General features: G+C 36.5%; 1 protein-coding gene and 1 long non-coding RNA gene across 2 annotated transcripts in view; one reads left to right on the forward strand and one right to left on the reverse strand.

Moving 5' to 3' along the window:
* The window catches only part of LOC107596361 (uncharacterized), a 17,811-nt gene extending 7,272 nt beyond the window's left edge, over positions 1-10,539 (forward strand). Inside the window, exon 3 of the long non-coding RNA XR_001610354.1 lies at positions 10,529-10,539. This is a non-coding gene — a long non-coding RNA (uncharacterized lncRNA). The remainder of the gene's footprint in view (positions 1-10,528) is intronic.
* LOC107596360 (testican-1-like) overlaps positions 1-10,690 on the reverse strand; it is a 263,564-nt gene that overhangs the window by 88,756 nt on the left and 164,118 nt on the right. The window lies entirely within an intron of this gene.

The following is a 10,690-nucleotide window of genomic DNA, read 5'->3' on the forward strand; positions in this document are numbered from 1 at the left end:
TGTTTTGTTATTAGTTTAAGTATTTGCTATTGACTGTTCAAATGCTGAGTTTTGTGCATCGTGTGTGTGTGCGTGAGTGCGTGTACGCGCACGCGTGTGTGTGTGTGTGAGAGAGAGAGATAGAGAGGGGGGGTCACATCAAAGTGGAGTCATGTGTGAGAGAGAGAGAGATAGAGAGGGGGGGTCACATCAAAGTGGAGTCAGCTGTCTTAACCGTGGCTTGTGTACTGCAAACACATACCAGCTTCATCACAGTGTCTGTCACGCAACTCTGTTCCCCTTTCGTGCTGTCTTTACATTTATTTTGAAAGATGAAGCTCGCAATTATGGTAAGGGGCGTTACATTTCCGACGAGTGCTTGCGGTGTTCGGCCAATCACAATGCACTGGGTCAGCTGGTCAATCAGAGCAGACTGCACTTGTCGGAAGGAGGGACTTTGTAGAAAACGAAGCGTTTGAGAGAGGCGGGGCATAGAGGACTTACAATGAGGTACAGTATTTTAAAAATAATGTGTTTTTTGAACATTAAAGCATGTCAACATATTCTGTTACACCAAATACACAAAATAATGATCTTTAAAAAAGCATCATATGACCCCTTTAAAACATAGCATGCCACAGGAAAAGTGATCAAGCACATTCACTATAAATATGTCTAAATTCATAAAATTCATAAAATGTGCGTAATGACTATGTAATTTCAGTGCTTATTTCCATTAATGAGAGTGGAATATGTAATGTAAATGTGTATACTGAAATGAAAACAGAGTTTAAAATTGTCGTTTACTTCATTACTTTTCTCACTCCAGGAAAAGAAGTGCGTACGCATGGTCTAATGTCTGCGTGTACGGTGCGTATATAATTACGGCAAGTTTATTTTTTATAAATCCCGAGATGTACATGGAAAATTGTGCACACATACTTCTATGTCCATTTTGTGCATAAGCAACGTTTATAAATGAGACCCCTGAACATGAATGCAAACTTTACTAGCATCTCACCTCTTTTCTCTTTCTATGAATGCGTCAGGCTCTTTGAAAAAAAGCCAGATTTTCTCCATCAAAAGCATCTGACCTCTAAAGAAAGCTTAAGCACAATCTCACAAAGCAGTTAAGTATCGCCACCCAATTAATTGCAGCAAGAGGAATACCGTTGAAAAAAATCAATTCATTCAAGAACATTTCTGCTTTCAGCAGCACATGGCGATGTGTGTCGAGCATCAGAATCAATGATTGGCCCTCAGAGACCATTCAGGAGCGGCCAGATTGAGAGAAAGGCCAATCAGAATTTCTATTATTGATCATCAGCTGGCAACAAACTCCAGCACACTTTACTTTCTATTTACCATGAAGAAATTGAGAAAGTGAGAGAGATGAATGCAGCAGGGCTAATTAGTGCCAGCTGATTGGTCAAGAGGTTAAAGACCCAATGACCAATCAGATATTTTTCTCTCTCTTTGACACACAATCAGTTTCAAAGTTAACTTTCTGCTATATCTGCCAATGGCGAATGAGCTGAGAAAATGACGTGGATGTAAACATTTCTTATCTATACTTACAGACACATAATTTCTAATAATTACATTTTATTTAATGTTTTGAAAGAAGTCTCTACTGCTCACCAAGTCTGCATTTATTTGATCACAAAAACAGTAAAATTCAGAAATATTATTACAATTTCAATTAACTGATTCCTATGTGAATATATTGTAAAATGTAATTTATTCTAGGGATGCTCCGATTCGCCTATTTCACCTCCGAAACCGAATCCGATACCTATGGTTCAGTATTCGCCGATTCCGATCCGATACCAGTGAAGTTTTTTTTTCCATTTAAATAAATGTAGAATATATATCTCTGTGTGTGGAACTGATAATCATTCTTTCACAATCTACTAAATACAGACTACTTCATTATAAAGAAAAATAAACAATAAATATGAAAAAATATATGTATATTCATAATCTATGACAAAAATATATCATAAACTAGGTTAGTGGATAATTCGGCAGCAAAAGTTATTCTAGAAAAATCAGTGCACAATAATTTTAGAAATCCAAACATTTAGTGAAAAAACTATATTTTGTGGGGAACAAATAAAAGTGTTGCACTAAATATGGTAAAATGTTGCATATTGCTATTTGTATTATAAAATCCATTAATGAAAAACATTCATGAATTTATTTACATATAAGTTTATACTATAAAATTAAAATAAATTTATTTTAAATGTATAGCATTTTTTAAATAAAGCAACAACATATGATAGATTTGATAGGACAAATCAAATACAGTGCGGCACGAAGCGCTTACAATATGCACATCCAGTGTGCAGAATGATGCGCTTGAAGCAACACGGAGTCACAGCACGCAGCGCTTTGCATTAAAAAGTGCAAAGCACAAAGGGAAGAGAAATTAATGCGTAGTGTATTATATCTGTGCAACAGTTATTGAGCCTTTCTTTTAACAGTTTTAAACTTCAGTTACTGTGCGCATTAAAAACAATTTATAGTCTTTTCTACGCCCGTGTTTTGTTCTCACAGACACCCGGTAGCAAGTAACAAAACAACATTAAACTCCGGCAAGAAGATAAAGTCCTTTTTGCAAAATCATAGACATTTATTTACAAATCAAGTATAATAATGGGAACACAGAATGATCTTGGAGAGAGCTTTACCGAGCTGACTGTCGTAACCGAATGCGACCAGGGTTTAAAGGCTGAACGATTGACTGACCGCCACAGCGGAGAAAAGTTGAACCACTGATAGCAGATGGACTATTCTGACGATGTCTTTCATACTTTTCTGGACCTTGACAGTGTAAGTTACTTGGCAGTCAATGGGACAGTCACAAGCCTCCTGGTTTTCATCCAAAATATCTTAAATTGTGTTCCGAAGATGAACAAAGCCTTTACGGGTTTGGAACGACATGGGGGTAAGTGATTAATGACAAAATTTTCATTTCGGGGTGGAGTAACCCTATAAGCTATTGTATGGCTTCAGAAGTAACACAGAATAATGCGCACAATCTCGGATATGGATCGGCCCTCTCTGACCGATACCCGATCCAACAAAAAATGGCAGTATCGGAGCCGATATGAATATCGGATCGGCACATCCCTAATTATTACTGTGGCCAAAGCTGAATTTTCTGTCTTCAGTGTCACATGATCCTTCAGAATGCATTCTAATATGCTGATTCACTGCTCAAGAAACATTTCTGATTATTATCAATGATGAAAACAGTTCTTGTTGCTTCATATGTTTGTGGAAACCGTGATACACTACCGTCCAAAAGTTTGAGGTAAGATATATGTAAAAAAAAGAAAAAGAAAAAAGAAATGTATACTTTTATTCAGCAAGGACACATTAAACTACTCAAAATTGACAGTAAAGATGTTTTAAATATTACAAAATATTTCTTAAATTATTTAAATTAGGATTTTTTAATTATTGCTGTTATTTTTACCTTTTTATTCATCAAATAATTTTTGGAGGATCATGTGACACTGAAGACTGGAGTAATGATGCTGAAAATTGTGACATATATATATATATATATATTAGGGCTGTCAATATATAAAACAATTTAATCTAATTAATCACACACCTTTTCTGTGATTAATCACGATTCATGAACTTCATGAAATTGAGAATAGACCATTTATCTTGTTTCAAATGTTTATTTTGTCATCATTTGCTATATCCAGCAAAGTAAACCAAAATATTGAAGGGTGATTCTCAAAAATCTGTATTTTCTGCAAGCTTTTTTCAAGATAAATTTAGATGTCTTTCCAAAAAAGGACACTTAGAAACTCCAAAAGGACACCAAAGAACCAAATGATATAAGGAGCCCATATAAGCACATATGAAAGAAAAAATATCTTTACCTTCATCCATCAAAACTTTATTAGCAAGACTGGTTATCCAGTCGAGAAAACGTAGTTTCCATCTCATCTGGCCATACAGCGGTGGGATGTGTTGACAATCCGTTCAGTCTGTGCTTCACACAGCGCGACGTCACAGAATCAATCACAGAGACAATCACAAAATATGACAGCTCGTGTTTTAAAGCGAAACACACTGGAATGAATAATTAACTGAAAACACAACGCGAGTCTCTGTTCTCTCTGCAATCTCTGGTTTCCTTTATATTAGCGCTGTTTTGGACGGATTCGCTTACTGTTTAACAGCTTAAAATGATCTGATCTCAAACAGAGAAGCAAAATTGGGTTAAAGGGTTAGAATAGAATTTGAATTGTGCTTCAGTAATTTTGCGTTAAATTATTTTAACGCTTTAAGGATTGTAAAACTAATCACATGCATTAACGCAATAACGTTGACAGCCCTAATATATATATATATATATATATATATATATTTGATGCCGGAGTCCGACCCAAGTAGAGCCGACTGACTGAGGGAGCCCGGCGAGGCCAAATGGCTGATGGTCCACACTGGAACTAAGGGTGGGAGGAGCACAGGCACAGGAGTCTGGACAGTGGGACGAGGTGGAGCAGAGACATCTGAGGCTGGAGGTGGGGCCACGGGCTCCTCAGGACCAAGAGACGTAGACTCCCGGCAGGCCTGAGATTGAGCCCCACCACTGAGAGGAGGTGACATACAGGGACTAACGGGGGATGAAGATGACTGGACAGCAGGAGAGGCTGAGGACTGAGTGGCTTATTCTGCAAGAACACATTAAATGAATCAAAAGTGACAGTAAAGGCATTATTTGCTCACCAAAGCCAACTTTAACTTGCATTTGGACGTTGCCAGCTCCAGACTACAGCCTTTGATTTGATTCCCAGTAAAGTTTACGATAAGAGCCGTCCTCAAGAAGGGTCAGTGTGACGGTCCCACATGGGATTTGCTCTGAATCTAGGCCAAGACGTGGGCTGTATGAGACCAGACTGTATGGCACTAATGATGAGAGGAACGGATCACTGCTGGCTGACGCTAGGGTTTCATGAGTTCTGCCGTCTCATCTCTCTGTTTCTGATGAAGAAATAAACATTGCAAATACATTTTTAATGGTATAATAAAATCATAATGTCATCCTCCTTCTGGCCTGTCACCTATTTTCTCTTTCTCTTTCTGCCCATTTATGCGTTTTATGGTGTTTCACATTTGGTTGGTTGAATGTGACAAGGAAAGTGCCTCAGTGCCATTATATATACAAAAAAAATACAATAATAATAATAATAAATAAACAAATCAGAAAAAAAGATATAATTTTGTATTTAATATTTAAAAGTTCATTTAATAATAAATGTAAAATAATACTAAACAAGCAGCATAGAACATTTAGATGATCATTTAATTAAAGTTAAACCAGCTAATATTTAATAAATAAATAAATAAATAAATAAATAAAGCATTCTAGAATAAAACTGAAAATCAGCACATAACTTAAAAAAAAAAAGGTAAATAATTTATATTTTTAATTTAAATAATTTATATTTTTTTAAATAATGTATACAATATTTAATTTAAAAAAGTGTAAATAAATAAATAGCATTATAAAATAAAACTGAAAAGCAGCATATTACTTTAAAAAAGAAGGTAAATAATTAATATATTTAGTTAAAAAGGAATACAATGTTTAATTAAAAAGTATGTATGTATAAATAAATAAACCAGACTCCATGTGAACAATTATGACTTTTCTTTTTTTAGGATGAAGATCAGAACAAACCGTATGTGCTCAAATCATCCTTACAAACACACATATTGCATTCAAAACTCAGTTAATTGTACTCAAACCGCATCTTTCAGTGAAGTTGGCCAGAAACCTACTTCTATTTGCCCTCTTTCTTTTCTCTCTTCGGTCTCTTTAAACCTACAAGAGAGTGTTTTTCTGCCAGTTAAACGGAGCTGGTCCCCAGCTCCAGATAAAGTGGTGTTGCCCCTGTGCATAAATTGCAGGCAGTTTAAAGGGCAGATTGTTGTGTTGCCGTCTCTGTGCACCGCATTTGCTGCCACTGCAGTTTGGCTCTGAAACGCTGACTAAACACCAAAACCATACCAATGCAAATGAAGCATTCGGAGAGAATTTCCCCATAACAAAGCTGTAATGAGGCCTGCACACACAATTAAATTCACTGAGAACGCATGCCATGCCACAATAACAGATTACGGCAAAGACAATGTTGCACTCACACACGTTATTCTCTGAGCTCCTTAAATTTCTTGTCATGTCTTTAATGGACAAGATCATAACCCTCATTTCTCTTTAAAGTGAATAATTACAGGCTGAGACTAATTAAATTAGTCAGGCTCAGCCACACTGCTTACACGGTCAGAGAGAGTTTAACCGTGGTGTGTGTGTGTCACAGCGTGAGTGTGTTTGCAGAAGTGCGCCGTGGGAGGCTGTTTATGAGAGAGAGAGCGAGAGAGATGAGGCTCTAAATTGTTTGTCTATAAAAATTCAGCAGAAGTGAATCGATACACTATGATTTAGGAGATCAATGTGGAAACTAGGGCATTCTTTGGGACAGATACAGCAACACACACATGGCTGCAAAATAACACACATCAACTATTACCCACAATTTAGCTTATAACATTGTAGCATATAACATTTTAAAAGTTAATATTTTATCAGTGGCGGCTCGCAGCTTCCCCATAATTTTACGGTGAAAATGGGAGGTGGACAATTTAATGTTAATAAAATTCACAATTAATTTCAGTTCATGTCTCAGAATGTGTATTTTTTTGTTTGTAATTTCACAGTTGTAATACCATAACGTGAAAGCACCGCTTTTCTTTCGCGAATGTGCCGAATCTGCTGATGTAATTGCAACCGCTAAATTATAGAGAAGGGGAGAGGGAGGCAAGGGGAGAGCTGAGCTCTCATGCCTCCGTTGGTATCTGATATCAACCAATCATCAAAGAGACATAAATTACGTGATATTAGTTCGTTTTGACAATGATTCAGTCGGCACAGACCTAGAATGAGACGCAATCCCCATCCTTCCATGGAACGATGAAGTATCGGATGTAGAACCCGGACACCCACTTGAGAGGGGGAACACGTTCTGTGGCCTCTTTGCTCACAAGAGTAACTACTTCCTGTTCCACTTCCAGAGCCTGCCCGGGACACACCATCTGCAGGACCTATTGAGACACATTTGGCAGAAGTTTCCACGCTGCCAAGAGGTCTACTAAGGGAACCGCTTGTTGAAGACACAGAAGCTAGCGCTGTTTGTTTCGAATGCGCATTTAAGTTTCCTAGTCTCTACATCCATTGGACTGAGTTCACACATGCTTCAGGATTCCCTGAAGGAGAATTCTGAATTTCCAAAATTGCCAATTTGTGATTTTTCCCTTTCATGGCTGTACGAACGGTACATCTAACTACATGTGTGGCTGACAGTCATTTATTATGGTGCTTAAGAAGGTGTTATACAGTGAGTAGAGAGCAAATCAGCTCACTATTTACCAAGATCAGTGAGGTGAGCTGATCAGAAGAGTGTGAGAAAAGCAGGATTTAGTTACAGAAATCATGCTTCGTAGCGTTTCTTAAAGGAGTCATTCACACAGGATAAAACTAGTGCAGATGGTACACACACATACACACACACCCTCATTCTCTTAGTCTCCATATGGTGTGGTCATGCATGCATCTGCCTGCTTGTCTCTATTGGGGTTTCTGTAAAAACAATAGAGCTTGATTTGTTATTCATGGAGGTTTGTCATTATCGTTAGCAGAAGTGCTCAGCAGAGCGGATGTTAAATTAATATCAAATAGCGTTTAAAAAACTGACCCTCTATTGCAGCTTTAGCACAAGCATATGTGAAGGATTTCTTCACTTAAAGAAGTTTTTCTGTTTTTTTCCTTCAGAGAAATTTATCTTTTTCTACAGCTTTACATTTATTCATCTGGCAGATGCTTTTATTCAAAGGGACTTGCAGTGCATTAAAGGTTTACATTTTAATCAGTATTGTGTTTCCTGGGAATCAAACCCACGACCTTGTCATCATATACAAATCATCTACATGCCTGAAATACTTAAATTATTTACTAGAACTGCAAAAATGCTGTATATAGCAATTCAGGGCAAATTGTTTCACTGGAAATGTGGTGTTACAAGAGTATTAAAATCCTACATAACACTGGACTATTTCACTGTATAATTCACTTGTCTCTTTCGATTCATCAAAGAATCCTGAAAAATTAAATGAATTACCATTTCCAAAAAATATAAAACAGCACCATTTTCAACATTGATATTAATAAGAAATGCTTCTTGAGCAGTAAATAAGCATAAGGGTTATTATTGTTAACTAAAACTACAACTATAAAAATATATATTTTAATACTTGAAATAACATAAAATAAAAGACAAAAAACTTAAGACAACATTTCTCATTTTCACTTAGTTTATGTTTAAGAACTAAAATCACTAAAACTGAAAACTATAACTATATCAAAACTAAAAACCAACAAAAATTACTAAAACAAACAAAAACAAAAAAATACTAATTACTAAATTACTAAAATTTTAACTAAAAGTAAAATGACATTAACATTAACATTAATCTCCACATTAATATACAGTATGAATTTAATTGCACTCATGCCACCTCTGAGCCTCATTGAATGTCTGAAAATGCCACTTTTGTGTTCTTTTTTGTGCCACCTCTGTAGTACAAATACATTTTTCATTAATACTAATTTCATGATTGGTAACTTATTTGTCTTATTCTACTTCTTATTATATTGTTTTAAATAGAAATTTTAAAAAGCTTATAAACATATCTTTTTTAATTTTACAGATGAAAATGATGCCATTGCAAAGATAAAAAGAAAATGCCCCTGTAAATAACTTCACCTCATATTAGGAAGGCTAATCTTTGATCAGAATTTTTGATTATTGATCAGAAGGTGCTCCTTAATTTTTTTTAAATTAGAAGGACAAGCGCTCTTGATTACAATAAGAAATACACTGCTCTTAAACTGGGTGTGTGACAGGTATGGCTGAGGAATGGGGTTTGGCCGAGGAAAAATTTTTAGTCAAAAGATTTTTTTTTTTGCTTAAACCCAGGGGCGTAGCCATCATTTCAGAAGTGAGGGGGACAGAAATGTTATATATATATATATATATACCGGCTTGTCATCATTCAAAAAAAAAAAAAAAAAAAACCTATCCAGATAAATCGTGCCATCCGGATAGAGTGAATTTGACTGTGGTTGGATGAGAAGTATAAACATATACCATTCCGACACCCTATTGGTTTGTACGCTATCCATCGCACCTGCACATGACACAAAAATCACGTCACACTCCAGCAAGTACATAGCCAGTGTTGGGGTCGTTACTCAAAGATTATTTCTTAAAAATTATTATTTCTCCACTACTGGCTCATTTATCAAACGGGTGCTTTCTCTTCGTCCTCCGCAAATTAAGCTAGGTATTTCGGTAGAGAGACGTTTGAATAAATTAGAGTTTGCGATTGACAATGTTGTGATAAGTAGGCTATACTAACTTTGTAACCTGTTACCCCCAACACTGGACATAGCAGACGTATGTAGCCAAGTACGATGTCCGTGGCAGAGACTCAAGAAGAGAACTCGAGGGAAATGTCCCAACCAAGCAACGAATGAGGTTGGTAGCCAGGAAGTCCAGCCAACCCTTATACTGTACATCCCTGGCCATACCTGGAAGAATTTTTTTAAATGGTTGGATGCAAAAACAACTCCTTTCGAATGTGCTGCAAGCTCTGCGCACCCAAGTACCACGAGCTAATGGCTTTCAAAAACTCGCCGTCTAATATGAAAAAGCATATTGAGGTAAGCTGAAATTTTGTTATTATCAGTCGATTATTGACAAAATTGAAATTCAACTTTAGCCAAATGTTATCTGAGCTTATATTATTGCTATATGCAATATTTGTAAGTTAATTGTGCAAAGCTATAGTTTTTGTTATTATCAGTTGATTATTGACAATATTGTAGTGACCTAGTAACGTACTAATAATGGTAAATTTGCAATGTTTGCTATGGCTAGGTACATGCCAAGACATGCCATGGTTTGCTTGCTAGCAGTAGGCTATGATTCAACATTGCAAACTCGTTTGGTGGGCTCTGTGTGAGATTTGAAATTCGACTTTAACCAAATGTTATCTGAGCTTATATTATTACTACTGTATATGCAATATTTGTAAGTTAATTGTGCAAAGCTATAGTCTACAGCTGGTTGATAAAGCATGTACTAAGGATAGTCATGATCCTGTCTGTGTATGAGAGTGCATGCGCCTGTGTGGGGCAGGCCCTATGGGTCCTTGTAAAGAGGTAATAGGCCCAACTACCAACTATCAGCCAAATGCTGTTTAAAATGAATTTAATGCTACTTTTCAGTCATGCCAGCAGCTGCTTGTGGTCCTAAAACAGCTTTAAGTGGCAATATTCTGGTCTGCTCAACATAATTGCATAGACCAGTGAAACTGCTCCCTAACTTGTAGTCTGACCTTCATTCATGAACTTCAAGCATGACATTAATACAGCGAAAGTCCTAGATAGTCTGAGCTTGTGGTTTGAGAGAAATAATATGAATCTCAATCTGTGCCTGTGCATTCATTTTCTCCACAGAAGAAACACCCCACTCATCTAGAGAGGTACACGCAACTTACTTCAGCAGCCCTCAAAAGGAAGTCATCCACTGAAGGTTCTTTGGCCCCACCCTCCAAA

Source organism: Sinocyclocheilus grahami, unplaced genomic scaffold, assembly GCF_001515645.1.
Source record: "Sinocyclocheilus grahami isolate Dianchi unplaced genomic scaffold, SAMN03320097.WGS_v1.1 scaffold218.1, whole genome shotgun sequence".
Lineage (NCBI taxonomy): Eukaryota > Metazoa > Chordata > Actinopteri > Cypriniformes > Cyprinidae > Sinocyclocheilus > Sinocyclocheilus grahami.